The sequence below is a fragment of the Hippocampus bargibanti genome, linkage group LG02 (genome assembly GCF_051943395.1).
Source record: "Hippocampus bargibanti isolate YZ-2025 linkage group LG02, ASM5194339v1, whole genome shotgun sequence".
Lineage (NCBI taxonomy): Eukaryota > Metazoa > Chordata > Actinopteri > Syngnathiformes > Syngnathidae > Hippocampus > Hippocampus bargibanti.
In genome coordinates this window covers 23467369-23492955 of record NC_142735.1, presented here as the reverse complement: position 1 = coordinate 23492955, position 25587 = coordinate 23467369, and the positions used below count along the sequence as shown (strand labels likewise).

The window sequence follows — 25587 nt, the reverse complement described above, 5'->3', positions numbered from 1 at the left end:
TTCAAATAGTTCTGAAGAGGAAAGCATACATGTTTGCAATCGATTAAAGAATTTATTCCGTGTCATTTTGAGGCATCAGGGGGGCGAAATGTCGCACCCAAAGCAGGCAAAAGATGGCGACAAAGCTCCTTGTGGAAATAATAATAATACATGGGCTCAATGGGATCTAAATTTTTGTCACAACACACAAAGATTCACCATCGCGTTATTTATGTGTTTTCCTTCTAATTTCGCCATCAACACGGATCAACACGAAGTTTTCAGACCAAACAAAGTACCGCAAAATGCATTAACGTGATGAAAGGACTGCTCCAATGTGTCCTTTCTCAGTCAGGGGCGTTCCTTCAGTGTTGTGACGTGAGGACTCGTCACCAACTCTAAAATTATGGACACAACTTGTCTGGAGGCGTCGGTTGTCCTTTTAGGTCCTAAGGGTGTCCGACGTGCCGAAAGGGGCATATTGATGTCAACAACAGTCAATTTATGACAAATGGATTGCTGAAATTGGGAGATGAATCGTCTGGCGGCGGGGTCATTAGAGTGGCATGATGGCCGGATTAATATGGTGATTAAACGAGAGCTGGCTACCATATAACCATGTCGTTTCTGATAGCCTCACCCCGCACGGGCTGCAAACAGTACTCGAGACACTTCATCATCTCGCACCTTTCCATTGGTGTTTATATTCGTCTTTCACGGGTTTTCCTTGCCAGACGTTTTTGGAACTGCTCTGCAGCCAAATGGTGCTGCGGAACTGCGTCGCAATGCCCCCTGCCGATTGAAAGTGTATCATTATCACTGGGGAGACCTGGTTGACTGACAGGAAAGCAGGAAAGACACCACATGCCAATTCCAGAGAGGTGTCCCAGAAACGTGTATTTTCAGCTCTGGGACTGCACAAAAAAATACATAGATTGACTAAAAAAAAAAAAAAAAGGATGTGAATACTTGACTCATTTGCTGCCATTCCTTAATTAATTTGGGAATTGAAAAGTGTGATGTTGAGCACCATTCCCGAATTTGTTCAGGTTTTGCTTTTTTTTTTCTTGTGGGGTGCTGATAGAGCACCAGTCAGGCCTCTGGCAATGTTTTTCATTTCCACAAGGGGGCAGTATTTGCGTTTTCCCGTTGCAGCTCCAGTTGTTAAAGCACAATATAAATCATTATGTATGTATTGTATTGTGTTTTGTACAACCACTCTCATTTCCACCACCCTCATTTCTGTAGTGAATGTTTATGTAGTTCTAAAACACACTATTCTGTGGATCCTGATATTTGAATGAAAATGAAAAAAACCCTGGCCCGGCATTGGACACAGTTTTGCACATCGTCTGGCATTGAATGAGCTAATCAGTCTGCGATTGCCTATCAACTGTTCAGGATGTCCCTTACCTACTGCTCGAAGACAGCTGGAATAGGCACCTGAGGGGAAAGTGGATCTAAAAATGTATTGATGGATCGATGGAAGCTCTCGACATTTTTCATAAAGTCTCCATCATTTAGCCAATTGAGCTAATAAAAGTGCTCTTGGCTGCAAGGAAGGTGTGAATGTGGAGGGGGTGGGGCAAAAAAAAAAACATACAAAATCAGCATTGCCAAGACTAGCAGACATCAGCGTGTACATTTGGCTCATTTTATAAGCATGCGTTACGCTAGGGCGTCCATGTGACCCTGGCGCTCCATATGGTCGAGAACATGGCACAGAGTGTGCTGCATCGTGGGCGAACGAAGCTTTGGCAGCCCCTCAAAACCTCAAAGGTCTGCGGTGCGGATATATGAGAGAAAAAATTCATATAGCCTCCAATCCTTTTTCAACATCGCCAATGCGACTCAATAAAATTGTAGTACAGATCGTAAACTAAGTAGTTGCAGGGGCAAAATTTTCTGTTTGAGGCGACAGAGACGGATTTGCAGCTATACAGGAAATTTGTACGCATAGAAAATGGTTTATGGTGTGGGAGGTGGCGGGCAGCGAGCACTGCGTTGGCAGCACAGCATGTCGAGGTGAGGAAGAAGAGAAGATGATGGGAATTTACAAAATTACAGGTGCAAATACAAATTACAGATCAAAGTTGTCCGTCGTTTGGATGGGCACCACAGGGTGGTTCATAAAAGACGAAATAACTACTTGGGGATAAGTTGAGCATTGGTGACACTTCTAATAAAACAAGACAATGTGGAAGGGGTCGCCACAGCCAAATCAGTGTCCTCCATCTTTAGAGGTTTGATACAATAAAATAATCGAAAAAAATCAATCAAGACTATTTGGCAATGAGTAATAAATGGAAGGTAAGTCACATTCCCTATAAAAGAATACAGGATAACAACTTAGCCTTGAGTCATAAGTTCAATACAGAACTTTCAAATAAAATAAAACCTCTGTGTAATGAAAATAAAATGAGATCGTAAAACTGGGCAATATGACGACCGAAAAATTAGTGATAAAAAAAAATATATTAAAAGCAGTTCAAGCGTATCATAATGACTTTTTTGGGGGGAAGATCTCAAAGCGACGTTACAAATGAAAAAAAAAAGCCTATTATCACGAAGGTGACACAATTTGTGGCACAGTTAGTGTCCCAGGAATGTTTTCAAGCACCATTTGGGTCGGTCAGGAGCATCCATCGCTGTAGTGGCCAGATGACCTACAGATGATGTATGAAATCATGCCATCACTGTGTGATATTCATCGTGCGTTTATGTCGTCCGTATCTTCCAAATGGCTTCCCGATTTGAGTAGACGAGACCACCATCAGGTCACCCGCCAGCATGGTCATCCATTGGAGCGGGAATAAAACGGAAATCAATTTCCTCTGGTCTGTTCTGGGCAAGGTTGGGGAGAATGGTTGCGGTGGCGGGAGTGAGAGGGGGATGAGGTTGGTGGTGGTGGGGAAATGCTATTTGAATGGTGCTCGTGTTTGTGCCCGCGGGAGCACTTACTCCACTTTCGCTGACCTCGTTGTCCTTTGCCACTATAAGCGTTTCGCTCACTTTGAAATAACTGCTTTCCAATCGGTGATCAACATATTTGATTTGATTTATTTGTTTTTCTGTATTTATTTTATATTTATAACACCACCCTCCCAGGAACCCAATTGTCGTCGCGGCACTTTGCACCAGTTAGTGTCAAAATAGATTTTTAGCACATAGCAATATAGGCCAGAGTTAAATACGAAGAAGCAGAAGACAAACAAGAAAGAACACAAACAAAATACACTACCAGTGAGACTTGGCCTATTTCAATTATGCTCGCGCGAAGGAGGTCTGGAAACGGGACGCAGAATGCCTTGTTTCAATTCAGCGATTTGGCTAATGGTGTTTTCTTTACTCGGGAAATGACATATAATATCATTAAATAGAGATATGCAGAATGGAGTGTCGACAGATTCATCTTGTGGGCCCGCTCAATCTGTTTGCTGAGTGGCTCCCCGACGACAGATCCAGCTCATCATTTTGGAAACAGATGCCGCATTGCAATTTGGGGACATTTTTAGAGTTGTGTGGCTTTGTACACAGCCTCAACTGTTGAAGGAGAAAAAATAAAGATGTTGGTGGTAACCAAAGACATAAATTGCCATGGGTTTGCAGTTTCTGAAGGATTCTGGAAGACAACTGACGTTGGTAAGACTGCCACCACTGACCAGAAAATGCTGCTAAGTACTATCACACATTCAATGTTGTCAGAAGACTGGTCATCTGACTTCTGGAGCGCTCCCCAACACCTGGGCCAATTGTCCCACCATAGTAGTTGGTGGGACAATTGGTACCAGGCCTCACAGCAACAATAAATAATGGATGTTTATTTTATTCATTTTGTAATATGAAATATGTTTTATTTTGAATAAATACCAGATTTTCTGCTATATTCATCTACAACAAGCGTGTCAAACATTGTACACATTGTAGTTACAGTTTCCCCTCGAGGGCCGTTATGAATTTGGGGATGACATTAGAATGTTTAATCCTCTCCATATATTGCATACAGAGGGCCCAAGAAATTAATAAATAACACGTTTTAAATTTTGAAGTGAAAAACGAATGCGTTCATTTGTTTACATGGGACAATTTGAAAATGTGGTTTGGATTCTAGCAAGCATCACAGAATTTAACAAATTTGATTTGCTTTTGCGAGCCGAATAAAATGATGTGTCGGGCCAGATTTGGCCCCCGGACCTTGACTTTGACATTCGTGACCAACAGTATGTCATTCTTGACGTATGTGAAAGCGACGTAATACGTCTCGGTCACGTGATACGTTACAGCTAGTAGGAAACCTGGAATCTAGTAAAATGAATTCAAAACATCTTTAAAAAGTTTTTTTTGGGGGGAAAGGGAAAAGCAAATCTTATTTTGAAGGCACTGAAATGTTAGCAAAGCGACGTGACAGTTTTGCGGCCAGATAGAACGTTCCTTGTGTCATGATCCGTGTTTATTAATACGTATGTTTAGAAAATACCGCAGTAGCCATATTTAGTATCTTGATATATTTATCTATCACACCTCCCTGATAATATTGTCGGACATTTTAGCTTTCCTTTCAACAAACACCCAGCGACTTTTTAACGCATTTCAGCAACAAACTTCAGGAACAAATACCAATGACTTTAAAGCAAACAAGGTGAGGGAAACGTACAAATACTCCAATGTCTACTGTGATTGCCATTTTGTCGAATTGTGCAGAAGGCCAGATAATATCAGGCACCAAAACACAGAACCAAAGAGTGTAGAAGCTTCTGGTATCAGACGTTGCTCTCCATCTGAATTAGTATACGCAGCGGACCGACATCTGTGTTCATTACCGCCGCGTTCCTCAACATGGGGTAACTTTACAATAGCGATTTCACACGGCGATGCACTCCCTAATATTTCTTTGACCTTATGCAAATTAATGATGTCAAACACAACAATCCTTCAAGGACACCCGGTTAAAATTTACGCAGAGTCGTAGCCAGCGAGACGTGACCTTAGTGGCATTTAATTTCGACTCTGAGGATTTCATCTGCATGATTACACCAATGCTCCAGTATATGATCGTCTGCTTAAATTGCCACTGCGGACTCGTGTAACTTTTGCAATTCCGCCGCATTTGTTCAGATGCTCGATGTAATAAGACAAATGTGTTCAGGGGGGATGAGATTTGGGTAATTGTCATCCGACACCCAGAATAAAATCTGAAATATTTCATCACTGCGATACTCTCAGCGGGTGACTAATGATAGCGATCTGATGTGAAGCAAGCCATAAACAAAGTGAGACTCCAACCGTGGAAAAGGATTGAATATCACAAGGACGCTAACATTTTTAATCCAAGAAATTACCGAATCATAGTCAATGTGGAAAGTCAATCTTTTTTTGTTCTTGGGTACATTTGGAGTAATTGGAGCTTTTAAAGATCCCACCTCACTCCTGCCGATGTCAAAACATGCCCGGCTTGCACAACTGATAACATATTGATTGTTCAAGATAACGATCGTATCAGCGACACTTATTCCCGGATATGCTCTAATGAGGGGATACTGTGAAGGGACCTCGACCTTCAAAGAAGTTGCTGCCGCTGCTTGCAAACGGAAGAGGGAAACAGCTTGAATTAGGGAGCCCCATCCAAAGGGTTCAATAATGGACTACGGCTTTGTCAAAACGAAAGATTGATCGGAAACCTCCACGGGCAGGCCGGCATCATTGAAAGAGAGCGCCTTGAGAAAGGACGGATTATGTGCTCTTAGAAACCGCCAAGCTAAATCTCCGACTAGCGGATGATTTCTGATATCTCCTTATGAGAAAAAGGGTCAAAGAAATCTAATGAAAGGCACGTAAAGCATTTTGTTTTTCATTTTCTGCGTCTGCCTTATCTGCCATCCACAGCCAACAGTGTGGCCCAAAACCGCCTTAATGCGACAAGTGTACGATAAACTTGACAGATCAACTTTTTTGATAGTCGCCGAGCCTATAAACAAGCGGGGCTTCTAATCTGATAATCCACCAATGAAAGATTAGGGCACAGGGAGTATTATTGTGTTGTCACTCTTGCTTACAGGGTCAACCGGGGCTTTTGCCGGCGGGGTTGGACATCTCTCAGTGAACCCCAGAACTGTGTCAGATCCCAGCAGGTGAGGTGAGGCGATAAGACCAACTGTGAGATGCTCAATGGACAAACTTGTACCGTCACTGGCACTAATGGGAAAGAAAAAAATATCAAAAGGGTCTGAGTCTGATTTACAATTTCCTGATCTGGTGGACGGGGCCGGTGCACTTTTGTGCGTTGCGGTACCGTCTAATTACTGGAATCCAAGGTTACCTTTCAATGTGGTTTAACACAACAGTCTATGGTCGGATGCTTTTTTTAGGTAGTGTGATGCAATATATGGTTAGAAAAAATAAACACATGAATAAATAAATACATAAATAAATTAATAAATAGGAATATTTGCCACTAATCCATTATTTGTGACAAGTCATAGTGATGGGTAGAACAACTAAATGAACTTTGAGTCGATGACAGGACATAAAATTAACCTTGGGACTCACTTGCAATCCTGTGCACCGTAACAAATTGCTCATTCTGGACATTTAGTGAAGGGTATAAACCTTCCAGACAGCGCAAATGTTATTTTGGCCCTAAAACTTTCTTGAAAATGGCATGCTGTACACCCCTGCTAGTCTAAAAACGGCATTTGAATTCATCTGCATTTATGGGACGTGAACAACAAAATATACCGAGTTTGATCCATCTCAAGGGGGCGGCCATTTTACCACTTGCTATTGACTGAAAACGACACCAGAGTTGCTCAAGGATCAGGAAACGACCAATCACGGCTCATCTGTTTTCCGAACATGGACTTTGCTGGTGAATTCATATGACACAAATGCAACATAAATCAAGATGATCTTTACACAGGAGGGGCCGCATAGAACATATAATTGTCAAGGACATTCTGGGTCTGGATTTCCCTTTAAGTACAGATTGCTGTTCTGAGCCTTACTATTATATGATTTGCAGTAAATCGATGTACCAACTGACATTTAGCCACATTTGGGAAAACACTGATATATATATATATATATATATATATATATATATATATATATATATATATATAGTCTTGTTATATATATTCATTATCATATATATATATATATATATATATATATAGACACGTCTTTTTATATATTTTAATATATTATATATATATATATATATATATATATATATATATATATATATATATATATATATATATATATATATATATATATATATATATATATATATATATATATATATATATATATATATATATATATATATATGAAGGTAAAGGTGACAGTTGTGCCCGTGGTGGTCGGAGCACTCGGGGCAGTGACCCCTAAACTCGACGAGTGGTTGCAACAGATCCCGGGAACAACATCGAATATCTCGGTCCAGAAAAGCGCAGTGCTGGGAACAGCACGGATACTGCGCAGAACCCTCAAGCTTCCTGGCCTCTGGTAGAGGACCCGAGCTAAAATGGGGGACAGACACCACCCATGGTGGGTGAGACGCAGATTTTTTTATTTTTTATATATATACTTTTTTTCTTTAACCAGGGTGGACCTAGACCACCCTGGCTTGGTCTACACGTCTCATCTTATGTATTTATTTATCTATTGTATTAATCCATTAACAGAGTTCATTGCTCCACACAACTATTGCACCGAAAGTGCATATCGCAGAAATACAATACAATACACACAATACATATTGATTAATATAGTGCTTTAACAACAGCTACAACTGTAACAAAGTGCTTCGCATGGACAGTTATCATCAGAATCAGAATCAGAATACTTTTATTCGTCCCACAATGGGGAAATTTTCAGTCCACAGCAGCAATTGAAAAGGGATTCTAAGCATAACAAAATAAAAATGTCAACTGTATACTGTGCAAATGTAAATGTGCAAAACCATTCCATAAGAGAAAACAAACTGTACATAGTGCAGAATCAACTATGTACAGTTTGTTTTCTCTTATATACATAAACATCTCATATACAGGAATAAACACAGTCACCAAGTTAGTAGAACTCACCAGATGTCACATTCGGATTGGCAGCAAGGGCCGCAGTAGCGCCTCCCCGCTTGTACCACGTGCTGCCAATCACCTTGTTATGTCACCGGGTACTTAAACGGGACACATTTGGTAGTATTTTCCGGCATATTGACGTGCCTCGTTCGAGCCCAACGCCATTATTTCTTCTAGCCATACTTATTTGTCTCTTCACACTTCCTTGTGTGTCAGGACCTTTTTATTCCCTGCCGTGAGTATGCGGGTCGGTTTTCCCCTTCCCCCCCTACTCCCTCGTTCGGGTATCGTTATTTTTGTATTGCGTTTGGACCAGCGCCTTTTGTTTGCATTTATTTGATCAGTACGGACCTGGGTGTCCTCATTAAACCATCTGAACGGATCCACTGTTTCTGTCATTTGTTTTTGGGATCCAGCTACCCTTTTCGCTCTGATGAGACGACTCTCACTCTGCCTCGTTCAGAACGTGACACCTGGGAGTGAGACCAAAATCAAGTCGAATGCCAAATACCCTGAGCAGAACTCATTGTAGTGACTACTCACATTTATTTGGTTATTTTGGACTCTCAAACACCCCCATCATTCAACAATGCAAATAGAATGCAGAATCCAGTTGTCCCATAAAATTCATTATTTTTACAGCCTCATTACATTTTCACTGACCACTTTCATTGCCTTCATGATTTATGCCTCTGTCATTTGAGCACCCAGTCCCGTTTTGCCAAATATCAAAGGGGAACCTATGGGTGTGAGACTTTCCACCTTTAACCCGCGTCATAAAATATCATTGAGTTGAGCAAAAGAGTCACCTCCCCTGCATCTCCGCACCCCTCCCTCGTTAATCCAGCCCAAGCCAGGTTGTTGACCCGTAAAATCAGCAAAGATAATACTGACCTTAACATGGTCTTCTGCACACGGAGGTAATTGCTAAGACTCTGGGATCAATCAATATTGACTTGCCTTTTTCTTTCAGAGGCGTTAGGGGTGTGGGGGGTTGTTGTTTAAACAGCCCGTTCTCCCACACACACATACACACCCACTTGAGCTGAATCTGTAAAATTGGCTTCAGATGGATGGCAAACATCTCCCTAATAGTTTAACCTTTATCCATCAACATGTTCATTTTTCCGTACGTTGATGGATTTTGGGCCAGTCAGCTCCAATACCGTACGTAACCCGATGTTCAATTCCGCCATTGCTGTTTATGACCTTTTCTATCAGTCAACTGTGAATCATACGTAACACGAGTTTAGCTGTGATTTTGGTCACGTTTAAAGCAAAGAGTGATTCAAATTCGTATTTGACCTCGTCGCCATGCAGCTCGGCCCAAAACTTTAATTTTTCAACCGCGACTCGGCAGACATTTCCATCTCCACTTGATAAATCTCACCGTCTTCCTTCTCCTCTTTGCCACAGCCAAGTCATTTATTTTCTATTTCTCCCAGGTATATTTCCCAGTTCATATATCATTTTACCCCCCCTCCCCTCCCACCCCTCTCCTCATAGCACCTGACAAAAAGATGCCATGAGGAATGATAAGAAAGCTGAAACCTTTGCACTGTGAAACAGGATTTACCTTTTTCTTCTTTTCTAAAATAGGCACTTGTCACCATTGCAACAACGGTATGTTAATGATGATAAAATATGATGTCTGATGCCAACTCTTGCCACACAAACCCCCCCCCCCCCCAAGCCCCGCAAGAAAGATCACAAGGATCGCCTCACTGACATTCCTATTTATAGCTTTTTTTAAAACAACAAAAAAAATCCCGATTGTGTCACTCAGACTTACTTTTTTTGTTGCTGGCAGCGTAGCGTTTATCATTTTTGCGCTTCCAAGCGTAAGATTGCGATGATCCTGATTTTTTTTTTTTTTAAAGATCGCAGCGATTTTTGCAAAGCTTTAAATGAGGTGCGCAGTTTGAGTGATGGGTAGCGGCATCCTGCTGGCCATTCAGTAAGAGCCTTGATTTGAATTTTAGAAGATTACTTTTCAGAGACATTGTTCAGCTCATGCAAATGGAGCGGGCGGCCGAGAGCTTACTGTTGATGAGGTGTTAATATCTAATATCAAAAGCAGATAAAAGCCTTATTAGCCCCCGTGGTCTGGCTAGAAGGAACTCATTACGTGGAGGAGATGGAACGCAGATGGAGGGAATACGCCGACTGAAGGGCTTTGTCGTGCGACTCGCGCGTCCTTAAGCTTTCTGACAGGGTCAACTTCATTTTGGGACTAAAACGCCGGGGGTTTAACCAGCGTCGACATGCAGACATTGTTTGAGGGATCTAATTCAGACTTTCATGGACGCCAACATCAGGGGGATTACATTCCTTCAAGCCAGAGGCGCTTTGATAATCACTTGTCATTTTTCGGAGTCCGTGTCGCCCATCGCGGCTTGGGCGGTTTTCTAAAGGTCTTCGCTACAAGCCAACGTTGGCCAGATTAGTCTGCCGGGCTCCTGTTTCCATAACTGTTTCCGTGCCGATCGTGGGTGAATGTTGCTATTTAGGTTCTCACAGTAAAATGTCCGAAATAAACAGGCAGGAGGGTTCAAGGACGGCGGTTAAAATCCTTCAAGATCCGCACGACGGTATTGCCGGGGTAGCTCATAACTGGGGGAAGAGTGTCTTATAAAAATGTCCGCCGTTGAGACAGAAAGCCATATTGCAGGCAGCTGTGTTAGCATTTAGCTTTGATGCCACATGTCTAGGCTTGCTGTAGGTTAACGGTTCTGGCAAACGCCGGCCATGGAACAAAAAAGCAAGGCTGGGTGCTAAAGGACAAAGAAAGCGTACCATTTGGCCGATCAATGCGTCGAGCTGACAAAAAAGACAAAGACTGATCTGCGGGCTAGCACAGTGAGCGACAGCATCGATAGCAAAAGTACTCGCTTTAAACAAGTGGCCAAGCACCATCGGGATCCTGCCATGCATCCCATTGACTTCCAACACAAGCCCCCCGCGGCGTATAGACATTTCATTATCTTTACCATGCAGTCATTATGCGTGTGTGATGAAGCTACGCTAACCCTGGCGGACTCTGTGTTAAATCCTGGCTGAGATGGATTCTCGTTTAGTTTTGCAAAAACACACATATGAAGTACTTCCCACACAATAGGCACAGACCCGTTAAGGAGGTGGAGGGGGGCCATAAATTGACATTCATAATGTGCGCAGATGTGACAGCCACTCTGATTTCAATGGCAAAAAGAAGGCACACTGCACTTTGACGCGTCCCGATGATGACCAATTATTTGAATCATTAAACGTCAGAGTCGATTGCATCGCCTGCACCGTCAGCGCTGCTTACCGAAATGGACAATTATCTTGAATACAAGCAGGACCAATCGTCAAATGCAACTACCAATAATTTCTGAACCAATGTGCACAAATACTGTAGATTGCGGCATTTCAAGTTCGGATCGCCTTCCGTGGTGATGGGAGGAAAGCGAGCAAAAGATCGCAGAGTAACCTCAGATTGATTCCCACTGCGCCCCGTTTAAAAATAAATACTCACACTAAATAAATAACTACATAAATAAACAATTAAATAAATAAATAAATAAAAAAATAAATAAATAAATAACTCCACTCATTGGTTTATTTGTAAAAAAAAAAAAAAAGAACATAACCTTTTTTTGTCTGAGCAGCAAGTCCCGCTGCTCCCCACCCACCCTTGAACATAATCGGCAACTATGATATTTGGGAAAAACTTGTGCAGATGTTCATCAAAGTCGAGGATTAATCCGGGGTGCTGATAAGACGCTCCCTCTTTTAATGGGCTCGTTTAAGCACAGGGTGAGAAAGGGTGGGGAGGTGGGTCGATCAGGTGAAATGAAGAGGAACTGATTGCTTCTGGTGATTATACTGATTACATTTTAAATTTAAAAAACTTTGTCCCCCTCGTAGAACATAATCCTTTCTAGTTACGCAGACAATGACATTGCAATCTCGGTAAATGCCAAGGCCAAATGCAATCTCTTGAGGAAACACACTTTAGGTAGAGTCTCTCAGAAAATGTAGACTCCCTCCCCCATGCATTTTTTAAAGTGCTGCATCAGCACGGATTCATCAACGTTGAATAAAACAATCATGTCGTGTCGACGCGACCTTCTCTTCTTCGGACTGTGAGGGGGGAATAAAACATTACGGACGCTTGTTCTCGAGCCGGCGCATGAATGACATTGGTAAATCGGTGGTGTTGGAAATTTGCATAAAGCCCAGTGCGTCATTTGCATATCTGGGTGTTTTGCATTGAGGCTGGGGGGGTGACTTTAACATTGACGCTGTACAATGGTGCTTTTTCCTTGACAAGACAAATCACGACATGTCATATGTTGTGTTCGGGATTGACGGCAAGAAAACGTAAAGAGCTATGCAACCGCAAGTCATCTATCTGTTTATATATATATATATGTATATATATATATATATATATATAGTAAAGTCTCGAAAAAATTCTGCGGCATGTAAATTTTCTCCTTGCGTTCATAGAAATAGTATCGTAATAAGCAGTACTATCGATATAACCGATATCGATATAACGAGACTTTACTGTGTGTGTGTGTGTGTGTATATATATATATATATATATATATATATATATATATATATATATATATATATATATATATATATATATATATATATATATATATATATATATATATATATATATGTATATGTATGTATATATATATATATATATATATATATATATATATATATATATATATATATATATATATATATATATATATATATATATATATATATATATATATATATATAGTAAAGTCTCGTTATATCGATATCGGATATATCGATAGTCCCGGTTATATCGATACTATTTCTATGCACGCAAGGAGAAAATTACATGCGCGCAGGGTCGGATATATCGATAGACCCGGTTATATCGATAATTTTCGGACTCCCGAGAATATCGATATAACGAGACTTTACTGTATATATACTGTATATACATGTCTTTTTTAATATTTTTTCCTCTGCCATTGGATTTTGGGCACCTATCTGACCTCAAATCCCTTAACTAAGCTTCACTAAAGGAGGACCATTTTAAAAGATAATCCCAGGAAATAGTGTGAAAGAGGGGGGGGGAAAAGCCTACCTTGAGTTGTTCAGTGTGAAAGTCAAGGAACATTCTCCCTGCTGAGACCTGCGACAGGGTGGTGGTGGGGGGGGTCAGGAGGAGGGGTGTCACTCATGATTAGAACACCGGGCAATTACAGAGCAGTCTTCTCTTCCGTGACAGTGATTGATCAATGAGGAACTCCCGTAATAAAGACAAGGGCTGAGGACCTCCCGGGAGCAAATTGGCAAAGGTAAGAAATAAGGAAGATGGTGTGTCCTCGTTTGCCAAAAAAAACCCAGAGGTGCGCTCGAGTATTTATCTGCGGACACGATGCTGTCATGGCAACTTGAGAGCAATCCTGGCGAAAACCAAAGACTGGACATAAAATGGGGATTTTGTTCTTTTTTATTCCACCTGTTACCTGGAAGGACCTCACACACTTGCCTTTCGGGGGTGCGGTGGACTCAAAATCAAACCCCTTAAGTGCCACTTCAACTCGAGCCTCATTGTAAAAACATGGGCCGTCTAGGAAACACGGGCTTTTTCTCATGTCACGTATACATTGTGACCTTCCAAACGAAGGTGCACGTTTCTATGCTGAAAAACCAGGTGACATTTTCTGTCACCCAACGTCATTATATATATATATATATATATATATATATATATATATATATATATATATATATATATATATATATATATATATATATATATATATATATATATCGGGATTGACGGCAAGAAAACGTAAAGAGCTATGCAACCGCAAGTCATCTATCTGTTTATATATATATATATATATATATATATATATATATATATATATATATATATATATATATATATATATAAATATCTCGAAAAAATTCTGCGGCATGTAAATTTTCTCCTTGCGTTCATAGAAATAGTATCGTAATAAGCAGTACTATCGATATAACCGATATATATATATATATATATATATATATATATATATATATATATATATATATATATATACTGTATATTGTTTTTGTGTATACCGTATTTTCCGGTGAATAAGGCAAACCCAATAGCCATGATTTTCTTAAGAAGATGACCCTGCGTATAGACGCAGGTGCTCCTTATATGTGTAGTAATGTTGACGCACAATAGGTCTCGCAACTACTGTCAGCATCCACCTTAGAAGCTGTAGTGTGCGGCTCATGCTGGGATATATAAAATGTAACCCCAGCATTTACCGTAGCGCCTTATAATACGTCTGTGTAAGCTCTCAGTCGTAGAGGAGTGGTCCATCGATGAGAAGGTTTCTTCAGCCGTCATCTGTACAAAAGTGAAGGTTTCGGACGTTTCGCCTCCTATCCAAGAGGCTTCGTCAGCGAACTAAAGTCTGACTGGTCGTATCGGCCCCATTTATATACCCCTAATGTCCAGACATGGTGGCGCCGGACACAGCTATGATAGGTCCCTACTCTCAGGTTGGGGGGGGGGGGGGGGGAATAGATTGATGCAATAGATTATATCACAGCTACTGAATCGGCTATTAAAAATAACAAACTTTCGTATGCAGAGGCAGATGATCTACGCATTAAAATATCAGCTCTTCTCAGTAGTGCCAAACTTCCTCCGTCCAACATAACATTAGAAGAGAGAAAGGCGTTAACTCCTCTACAAAAAGACAAAAATATTACTATTTTGCCAGCAGACAAGGGCAGATGCACAGTGCTTCTCAACACATTGGATTATGAAGACAAAATAAATAGGTTAATCAGTGATTCTAACACGTATGAGCAACTAAAAAGGGACCCTTCCAATAGATACAAGAAAGAAATGATTGACTGTCTCCAAAAGTTAGAGAAAGGAAAACATATAGACAAACAGATGTATTTTAGATTATACCCGGGAGAGGCCACGCCATGTATCTAGGGCCTGCCAAAAATACATAAAGAAGGGTTCCCCCTCAGACCCATTGTTTGTAGCATTGACCCCTCTACATACAATGTTGCCAAATATTTAAAAACTATTTTAACTCCGTTGGTTGGTAACACAGAATATCACGTAGAGAACACCACAGGGTTTGTAGAGAGGATCAAAGACCTCATATTGGAACCTGAGGAAACTTTGGCATCATACGATGTGACTTCTCTCTTTACATCTGTCCCAACCCCAGCAGCAGTCTCAGTGGTGAGGACGAGGCTGCTGGCGGATGTTTCCCTGCATGAAAGAACCAAACTTAAACCGGATCACATCTGCCAATTATTAGAAATCTGCCTTAATACTACGTATTTTCAATTTCGGGAAAAATTTTATAAACACATTCATGGTTGTGCTATGGGCTCACCAGTTTCACCCATAGTGGCTAATCTTTACATGGAAGACATGGAGAAACAGGCCCTCACATCCTTCCCGGGGACAAAACCTAGACACTGGTTTAGATATATGGACGATACTTTTGTCATAATTAAGAAACAAGAAATTCAATCCTTCACAGATCACCTCAACTCTGTAGACTTCAACATTAAATTTACTCGTGAGGACATTCAAGAGAACCAACTAGCCTTCTTGGATTGTAAAGTAGTTATAAAAGAGGACAGAGCGCTAAAAACAGAAGTCTTTAGGAAGGCTACGCACACTGACCAATACTTACTTTTTGACTCTAACCACCCTTTACAACATAAACTAGGAGTTATCAGAACCCTCCAGCATAGGGCTAAACTAATACCAACTAGCACTGAAGGTAGAGAAAAGGAGTCAAAACATATCAGGAGAGCACTCACTAACTGTGGGTACCCTCAGTGGTCATTCAACAAATGTCAGAAAGAAAGAATAGCGAACGAAACGAATAATTCTCAAGATTCAAAAAGGAGAGGAGTAGCAGTACCGTACATTGCAGGAGTTTCTGAAAAATTACAAAGAGTCCTTTGGCAACATAAAATTCCTACTTATTTCAAACCGATAAACACGTTAAGGCAAAAATTAGTGCATCCAAAAGATAGGCTACCAAATGAAAAACAAAGTAACGTAGTTTATTCCATACATTGTAAGAATGAAAATTGTAAAGAGCAGTACATTGGGGAGACTCAACAAATTCTCAAAAAAAGACTTTATCAACATCGCAGGGATAATACTAGTGGGCCTCAATCGGCAGTACATTTGCACCTAAAAGCTAGCAACCACTCATTTGACGACAATGAGGTTAAAATCTTAGCGAACATAGATGGTTTGAAAGGGGGGTAAAAGAAGCGATTCTTATAAAACAACAAAATCCTTCATTAAACCGGTCTGGTGGGGTGAGGTTCAATTTGGATCGTTCATACAATAGCCTGCTTAGGCAAAACAGGTTAGGCAACTATCGCAATGCTGATGAGGGTCGTTATGCTGATGAGGTGATACCGGGGGGAGTGGGGGTAATAGGCCAGTCGTTAGTCAGGAATGGAGGTACAATCAGTGGGGCCACAGGGAGGGGTCCCCTGCCCCCCCCCCCAACCTGAGAGTAGGGACCTATCATAGCTGTGTCCGGCGCCACCATGTCTGGACATTAGGGATATATAAATGGGGCCGATACGACCAGTCAGACTTTAGTTCGCTGACGAAGCCTCTTGGATAGGAGGCGAAACGTCCGAAACCTTCACTTTTGTACAGATGACGGCTGAAGAAACCTTCTCATCGAAGCGCCTTATAATGTGGTGTGCCTTATATTTGTAAAACTTACATATTAATGATATTTGAAAACATTTTTTTATTCATTGGCAATGCACCTTATAGTCCGGTACGTCATATATATGGAAAATGTTTGTAAATACACCATTCATTGGGGGTGTGCCTTATACAACAGAAAATACTATACAGTATTTATTTATTTGTTTATTTATTTATATGTGTGTTTGTTTATTCATGTATTCATTAATTTATTTAGGTATTTATATTTATTAATTTACTTATTTATTTCTAATTTTCCTTAATCGCTTTCAAATGTGTTTAAATTGATAGTCTTTAATCCATTGTTTTGTTTTTTGTGTTTTTTTTAAGTACTTCATATTATTTCAATGGTCAACTTGGAGATGTTGAGCACTGTCATTCAATATTTCATTGTTATATCAGTGTAGGTTATTTTTGTCGTTTTAAAAAACAGTCTCTGTTTATTTTCTTAATTGTGGAAGTCGTTTATTTCATTGTTTGCATGACTTAATTGAGAAGTGTCTGTGTGGCTTTCCTCTGGGTATTCCCGTTTCTTCCCACTTCACAAAAACATGTATGGGGCAGTCAGAATTGTCCCCAAGTGTGAGTGTGGGCTGTTTGTTTGCGTGTTCAGAGTGTCCCTTCTTTACTATCTGGAATCCTTGTGTTCTCCAGGCAGATCTGTCATTGGTCATCCCATCCATTTTCAAGTCACATACAGCTTATTTAGCCTTTATTTAGCCTTACTTGACCTTTTTTCATCCCCCTATCCACCTCTATTGAAGTGTCCCCTCTCCTCACTATCATCTCACTACAATGGCGAGTGGCCGGGGTGAAGTTAATGATTTGCTGTGAACTACAAAATGGGTCCTTGGGTGCGTCAACAGTTGAAAAAAAGGGACCGTTTGGCTGGTAGCCTTGCTTGCTTCAGCACTTTCAGGCATGGGTTTTAAGTGATCGCCCTTTTCGAATTAGCCCACAAAGGGGGGTGAGGAGGTGGGGGGTGGAAACGGGGTTTGAAGGAAACCTCTGAGGGAATTGCACAGCCATTTATCACATTAATGAGTCATGTCACTTTATTTACAAAAAAAAGCGGGGACGTGTGGAGGGGGCGGGGTATTCCCCCCCCCCCCCCGTTCTGAAAGTTATTCACAATCACGATGTGTTCTGATAATGTTGGCTGGAGTTAATTGAAAAAGGCAATACAGGAACTAATCTACAGCGGTGCAGGGAGCCAGCTGTGTCTGGCTGATTGCAACTGGTTGGCTTCGGGTGCATTGTGACACAGAAGGAGCACATTTGGTTGGATTTTTTTGGGGGATGGCGAGGTGAGGCGAGGCGGGTTCCAATCATTAGCACATGGGCGAGCTTTAAAGGCCAGAGGCGACTTGTTTGTTACACCTGCGCTCCTTTGCAACCAGCTGTGCCTGATGTAGGCTGGATGGCTTTGCCCGTGAGACCCCCATGATCCAATCCATGCCCACACAGAAAAAATGGATTTGGGAGGGCTTTTGAGAGCTCCCGAGTGATTCATAAAACCCATGTCATAATGTTTTCTCTGATTAAAATGTTACTTTTGTTGATGTTAATGCACGCTTTTGAAAACAAGACTTAGATGTCGCAAAACACTTTTTTGACCAACCCCCCTCCCCGCCCACTCATCCTCAGCAGAACAAAGTCACCATATTTAAATATCAAGGTACCCCAGTAAAGCAGATGGAGCAAATTTGGAAAGACTTTATTCAAGTTTAAATTTGCTAATTACTGACATAATTAAATTCATTACATTTGGTAAAAAATTCAATTAAGAAAGGGAGATGTAATGATATGAGCAAATCGTATTTGCATGTTCAACTGGTGATGCCTGGCTATAGACCAGAGGAGCATCCGCGCTGCTGCAAGTCAGTCTGATGAGAGCCTACGAGAGCCACACGTCAATTGCCTTCTCCATCCAACCAACACAGCCATCCTAATAAAGAACCTCAATTCTATCCAGAAGTTGTATCATTTACCGAACCCGCTTACACAAAGCAACAATCCAATCCAATCCAAAAGACAACACGAAAGCAAAGCGTTTTTAGCAATAACGCATTTTCCATACGATACCGTAAAACACACACAAGATTTCAATCTGCCCAAATTGCATTATAACCGACACATTTAGTTCCCATTGTTTACAAAAATGGTGATATATGGTAGGCAAAAACTCAGATCTTGAATTCTGCATTCAAACTTAACTACTTGAGTAAAACTGTCAAATTGTGTTCTTAAGTACAATTATAGCACCACAACATCATACCCCACCTACCACCGCCATCACTTTAAAATTCCAAATCTGTGACCTGACTTAAGGAATGATTGACTGATGCACGAGTCACGATTTATTTACTTTTCGAATTGGAAATGCCTGTCACGGGGCAGCAAAGCGCATCCTCTCCCCAGCTATTTTCCCATCGCCTTGATCCTTCGCAGGTATTTCACAATGAGTGATGCCCCGTATTTTAGTGGAGAGTGTTCAAATTGATAGATATTTCAAACTTTTATTTGTTAGAATTTTGATGATTATGGCTTACAGCTTATGAAAACCGCAAACTCAGTTTCAAAGAATTAGAATATCACATGAAATAAGCAGAAAAATGGCTCTCGTAATTTTAGCCGAATGAGCAGGTGACAAGTCCTGTTGAAAAATGAAATCAACATCTCCAAAGAGCTGATCTGCCGAAGGAAGCATGAAGTGCTCTAAAATTTCTTGACAGACGGCTGCGTTGACTCTGGACTTTATAAAGCACAGTGGTCCAACATCAGAAGATGACAGGTCACCCCAAACCTTAACAGACTGTGGAAACCTCATACTGGACTTGAAGCATTTTGGGTTGTGGGCTTCTCCTTTCTTCCTCGAGACTCTGGGACTTTTATTTCCAAATCAGATGCTGAATTTGCTCTCATCAGAAAAGAGGACCACCGACCAACAGACAAGTTATTTTTTTCTTTCGCACAGTTAAGACGTTGCTGCCATTGTTTTTTGTTCAGGAGTGCCTTCCTGAACTTTTTCACAATCTTCTATTTTTTTTTGTTTTACCTGTATATGTATATTTGTATTTTTTAATCCTCGTCTCACCCCTTGGGTGGAGTCAATTCCCCATGTTGGCTCGGGTCTTCTACCAGAGACCAGGAAGCTTGAGTGTTCTGCGCAATATCCATGCTGTTCGCAACACTGCACTTTTCTGTTTTCTCTTGTAGCTGTTGATTGCCCGTGTCTTGTTCTTGGCATTGAGCTTGCTTCTTAGGACTTGCCTCGCCCATTGGAGGTATTTGGCCATAGCTGCTTTCCTTGTTGCCAGTTCGAGTTTGCCATTGGCTTGTGGTATGCCGAGGTACTTGTAGCTGTTTTCATTGTTTCCTTCAGGTAGTGATACCCCTTCAGTTTGGACTACCTTGCCCCTCTTAGTCACCATCCGACGACATTTCTCCAGCCCAAATGAAATCCTGATGTCACTGGTGTAGATCCTGGTTGTGTGGATCAGAGAGTCTATGTCCCTTTCGCTCTTAGCATACAGCTCTATGTCATCCATGTCAAGGAGGTGACTGATCATCGCTCCTATTTTGTAGCGGTATCTATAGCTTGTCTTGGTGATTACTTGGCTGAGGGGGTTCAGCAGAACAGCAGAGGGGAGGGTGCATCACCTTGGTATGTGGCACATTTGATGGACACTTGGGGAAGTGACTTGCCATTCATTGGCTTCGAGTGCATTGCAAATGTCCCCATTGTGGGACTATTTAAGATTTTCTGATTCTGAAAGTGTGATTTTCTACCGCCTCATCGCGTTTGCAACAAAGGCACTTAGGGTCCTGTTGGTTGACCTTTTACAACTCCAAGCATTCAGTGATCCATGTATCACACACACGCACACACACACACACACACACACACACACACACACACACACACACACACACACACACACACACACACACACACACAAATGCTAGGGAGTGAGAGAGCCGCAGAGGGCAGCAGGTGAATCATTGTTTGCTCCGTCACTTGCAGCAAACGTCTTTTTCTTTCCGTCCGATGTTTGACATGTCCCTCGGCGAGTTTATGAATTATGCCGTCAGCCGCTTGGGTTTCCAGGCAGCGTAACAGAAGTCGTTGAACAGAAGCTGTCGCCATCCTTTGAACCGGTCCTGGGGCTTAAATTTTAATGGCCCCTCCCAAGGTCCTGTCGTGAACTTCTACCTTGTCTTGATGCTCTCGCTCCCAGGCTGTCTTGTGAAATCGAGACAAATGATTTTAAAGAAGAATTGTGTTTTTAGGAGGCGGTCCCGGTTCATGCAAATGAGCCGCGGCACATATCACCTCTCTTGATTATGGTGTTTGCCAACGTGAGAAGATCTTTCGTTACATAGATGAGTGAAAGCTTGAACCAAGGGGTGGCAACAAGCTCAATTCCCTTCCATGTTATGCAATTCTTCAAATTGTTTTGCTGAAGAAATGAAATTCTCAAATATCCATATGACGTGAAAGACAAACTGCCTGACAATATGTCACGCTGGTGACGCATTCTCGGTTTCACCGTTTTCACATGTAGAGAAAGCGAGCGAGAATGGGAGAGCATTTCACGCATTGCTCAAGGTCCTTTTGGATACTCCCCATCCCACATCTCCCTGCACAATTAATTTTATCTTTGGGGTATTATCAAGAGGGCGCCTGGCAAAGCAGCATGACAGGAAAACGTTCCAGAACCCCGAGGCTCAGGGTTGGGGATTAATGTGTTTGACAAGATCTCTCACAAATGATTTTGCCTTGCTTCCGTTAGATGTTTGCCACTCACCGGCATGTCTGAAGGGGCGAAGAAACTCTTTGAACAGTAGCCCAAATTGAACTGTATAGTGCATCTTTCCAATTTTTTTGATGATGATACTAGTGCAGCGTGTTCGACCCGAAACAAATTCCTTGTGTGTTCTACATACTTGGCAATAAAGATGATTCTGATTCTGAAAAAGCGCAGTCTCAGAACATGCGAGCCACCAAGTACCGTTGATGCACAAAGGGGAAATTTAACTGCATGGGCACCGTGGACATCAAGCAATGCAATGCGAAGCCCAACTTGGAACGCCAATGAGTGAAATAGTCTTTTTCTTTATTTTTATTTTTTTTATTGGGGATGGGCAGACAAACGTCTTGACCAGCTCCAATTTGACCATTAAGTCGGCAAGGTTAAAAAAATGTATGATTAAACTAAAAATGGCTAGCAAATGGCTCTTTTTGGGCCAGGAGAATGCGGAATCTGCTTAACTTGGTGGATCCTAGGAAATTCGGTTGTACCAAGCAGCTTAAATCTACAACAAAGTGTCTCAAATAGTAAACAAAATATATTTTGAATTTAAAAGTGATAACAAAATGCAAGTGCATTTACATATACAAAAACAGATAAGCTCATGCGTACATGGACACACTACTAAATACTACTACAACTACTACTACTACTACGACTACTCCTACAACTACGACTACTACTACTACTAATACTACCACTAATGTTACTCTGACTTTTATTATAACTAATACTGCGACTAGTAGTACAACTAAATCGCTTGCAAAGATATAACGTTTAGCAAGTGTGAACTTGACCTGTTCAAATATAAAATCAAAAAATATATCTATTAACTCATTCACTGCCATTGCTGAATCTATTCTGGAATTGAAACATTGAAAAGCACAACGTGGGGCGCTATTCCCCGATGTGTTTGTTTTTTTTTTCCGGGGGGAATAAAGCGCTCGTCAGACCTCTGGCAAGGTTTTTCCCTCCCACGAGGGGGCAGCATTCGCCTTTCCTACAGCCACCCCCACTTCAACCTCAAATAATTCCACACCCACATAACTTACAAATGAACTATTTTTTTAAATATATTATATTATATATATATATATATATATAATATTATGAAAGAAGAGAGTCAAAGGTTTCTTACGTTGCATTGAATGTTGATGTAGTCCTAAAACTCAATATTCTGTGGATCCAAGAATTTGAAATAAAATGACAAAAACCCTGGCACTGGTGCGGGCACAATTTTGCACATTGTCTGGCTGTGAATGAGTTAAGCATGAAAGTCAATGTTTTGCATAAAATACAGGAAGATGGGTGATTTGGGAGAAGATAGAAGTCATTTTTTTTGTCCAGTATGTGATGGAAAAAGAGAGTCTAATCTTTCATTTGGTAGTATCTGTGTTTCCAAAAGCACAATATTCTTTGAGCCTCGAAAACACTGTCAAAATGTTCAAAATTGACCGGCACTCATCTGCTTCTGTTTTTCCATTCAACGAGTTGGGTTGACAGGGTGTTAATCAAAATATTACGCTGACCTTCCCTAGCAGTGTTTTCCTCCAAAGCGAGCATTTGCATTGCGATCGCCAACCCTACCGTCAGAATAATAAATGGCCACATTATTTCCTACTATATCTGAAAAAGGGTCAGCCTCATTTCACCAGTTTGCACCGCTATTGACACACCTAGCAGACGTTTGAAGTATTATCCGCCACGCGGAGAATTAATCAAAGTAATGATTGAATCATTTTCCCAAGCGCAATTCATTAAACATGCCAATGAACTCATCTTGAGTAGCTGTCTTTGCCTCACTGCTTAATCACTGGCGAGAATTAGCGCGCGGCGGATGCTGAGCACGTGCGATAATCTCCGCAAAGTGCATTGTTTACAAACAGTAATTAATACTGCACCGTGTTTTAGCGCGATCAGTGACTGCAGTGCACTTGTGGGACTCTCTGAAAGAGTTGAGTTCGCTTCCACCGCGGTCGCCACGGCTTGTTAACAACTGAGACGGAGTGCTGACATTAAACCGCCTGTGGTTTCTGTGGTTTATGGCTGTTCAAACGGCTTGACAGGAACTGCGGGAGGAAACAAACTAATTCATGGTCAACATCATCTGAAATACTAATAAAGTACTGCTTAACACTTTCCTGAACCCTCTAACCTGATAACATGTCAAGAGGCACAATGTAGTAAAAATGTGATACTCATTATATAAAAAGTCTGAACTTTATTAAATACTTTATATACAACCTGTCGTGTGTGTCAACTAGAATCCCACCATTTACTGCCATAAATGAATACATTTGTCAAATGTTTTTCAGTGCAGCTACATCACAGGTGCGAAAGTCAAGGACCAGGGGCCAAATCCGGCCTGCCACAGAATTTTATTTGGCCCACAAAGGCAGATCAAGCATATCAAGGGCCATGATACCAAATATCAAATTGTCTGTAAACCACAATAACAGCCATTATTTTTTATTTTAGATTTGAAAAGTAGTTATTCATTCATTTGTTGTGCGTTCTATATGTAATATGGGAAGGAGATAAAACATTGTAATGGTTTCCCCACATCCATAATGGCCCTTGAGAGGAAATCGTAACTCGAATGTGGCCTGCAACAAAAAAAAATAGTTTGACACACCTGGTCTCTGAATGTCTGAAAATCACTCAAATCACTAGCAGGTGCATGTAGATGGTGATGTCACTATATGGTTCCTAAACCAATTAGGTGGTGGATTCCAGCTTGTCACAATGATCATGGGGGAGATAACCAAATTAACAGGGAGATCTCATCCAATCAAACTCCGAACCATGTTGCTCTCTCCACTGTATTTACATTTTTTTTGGGCAGGGAGGAAATAACTGAACCCTAAGCACTTATGCTTGTGGTGCAAAAGATTCGAGGGTGTTAGTGTCCATGTGGCTTTTCCACAATGAGCTAAATGAAGACGTTACATGCGTCATCAAAGCCCATCATAGAAGGCATCTATTTTGGTTGACATCTGCCACCAAGCAATAGAGCGTGATACAGCGTGAATATAACAGTAATTACATATCTGCAGAAGTGCTTCTTCTGTCATTCGATTGTGGGGCGGGGGGGGCTGAATCTGCACCAAAAAATAAATATTAGCATATTCATAATGGGTTGAATATCTAGCATAGAATTTAATATTTCTGGGCACTGAAGCAACTTCTTTCCCCTTTGGTCTGAACAAGATAGTTCCATATATGAGTATGAGTGCTCCATGCTTGACACTCAAAACACCGGAATGTCAAATCATTATTTATTTCCTGTTGGAATGAATGTAAATCCAATAAAAAAAGATTCCTACCTGGTGGCAGTGTGAGATATTTACCATATTTTCCAGTGTATCAGGCACACCCAAGATCCTTCATTTCCTTCAAAAGATGACCCTGCACCTTATATGCAGGTGCGCCTTATATGTGAATTAATATTGAGCCACAACAGGTCTGGCAACTACTGTCATCAGCCACCCACTCCATTTCCTCCTGTAGAATTAATGCATAACCTTAGTCTCTACTATAAGACCTTATAATGTTGTGTGCCTTATATTTGGAAAACGTTTATCTCTTTATATTTTATATTTTGAAATATGTTTTCATTAATTGAAGATGCGCCTTATAGTCCGGTGTGCCTTATATATTGGAAAAGTTGGTACATGAACATACTGTTCAGTGAAGCGTCATGAATCCCGCTTGAGCTCCAAGCGGTCCTTGCATTGTCGCAGAAGTCATCTGCATTGCAGTGGGGGTGTGACCTTGTATTTAAATCAAATTCATAATGTCTGAGCTCACCAGTGCGGCACTAATATGCGTAAGAGTCCTTGTTCAGCACAACAAATGTGATGCATGAGTTGTGCTATATCGTTAGCTAACATGTTGCTGAACAATCCTTGCTTAAAACATTAAATCATTGCAACTGTGC

At 41.0% G+C, this 25587-nt stretch overlaps 1 protein-coding gene across 38 annotated transcripts in view; it reads right to left on the bottom strand.

Moving 5' to 3' along the window:
* Nucleotides 1-25587, bottom strand: part of ptprda (protein tyrosine phosphatase receptor type Da) — a 348859-nt gene that overhangs the window by 168432 nt on the left and 154840 nt on the right. Inside the window, exon 8 of one of the 38 annotated variants that reach the window (XM_088990303.1) lies at nucleotides 13189-13236. The exons of the other annotated variants lie outside the window; for them this stretch is intronic. The gene's annotated coding sequence lies outside the window, so the exon portion shown is untranslated. The remainder of the gene's footprint in view (nucleotides 1-13188; nucleotides 13237-25587) is intronic. 38 annotated transcript variants of the gene reach the window in all.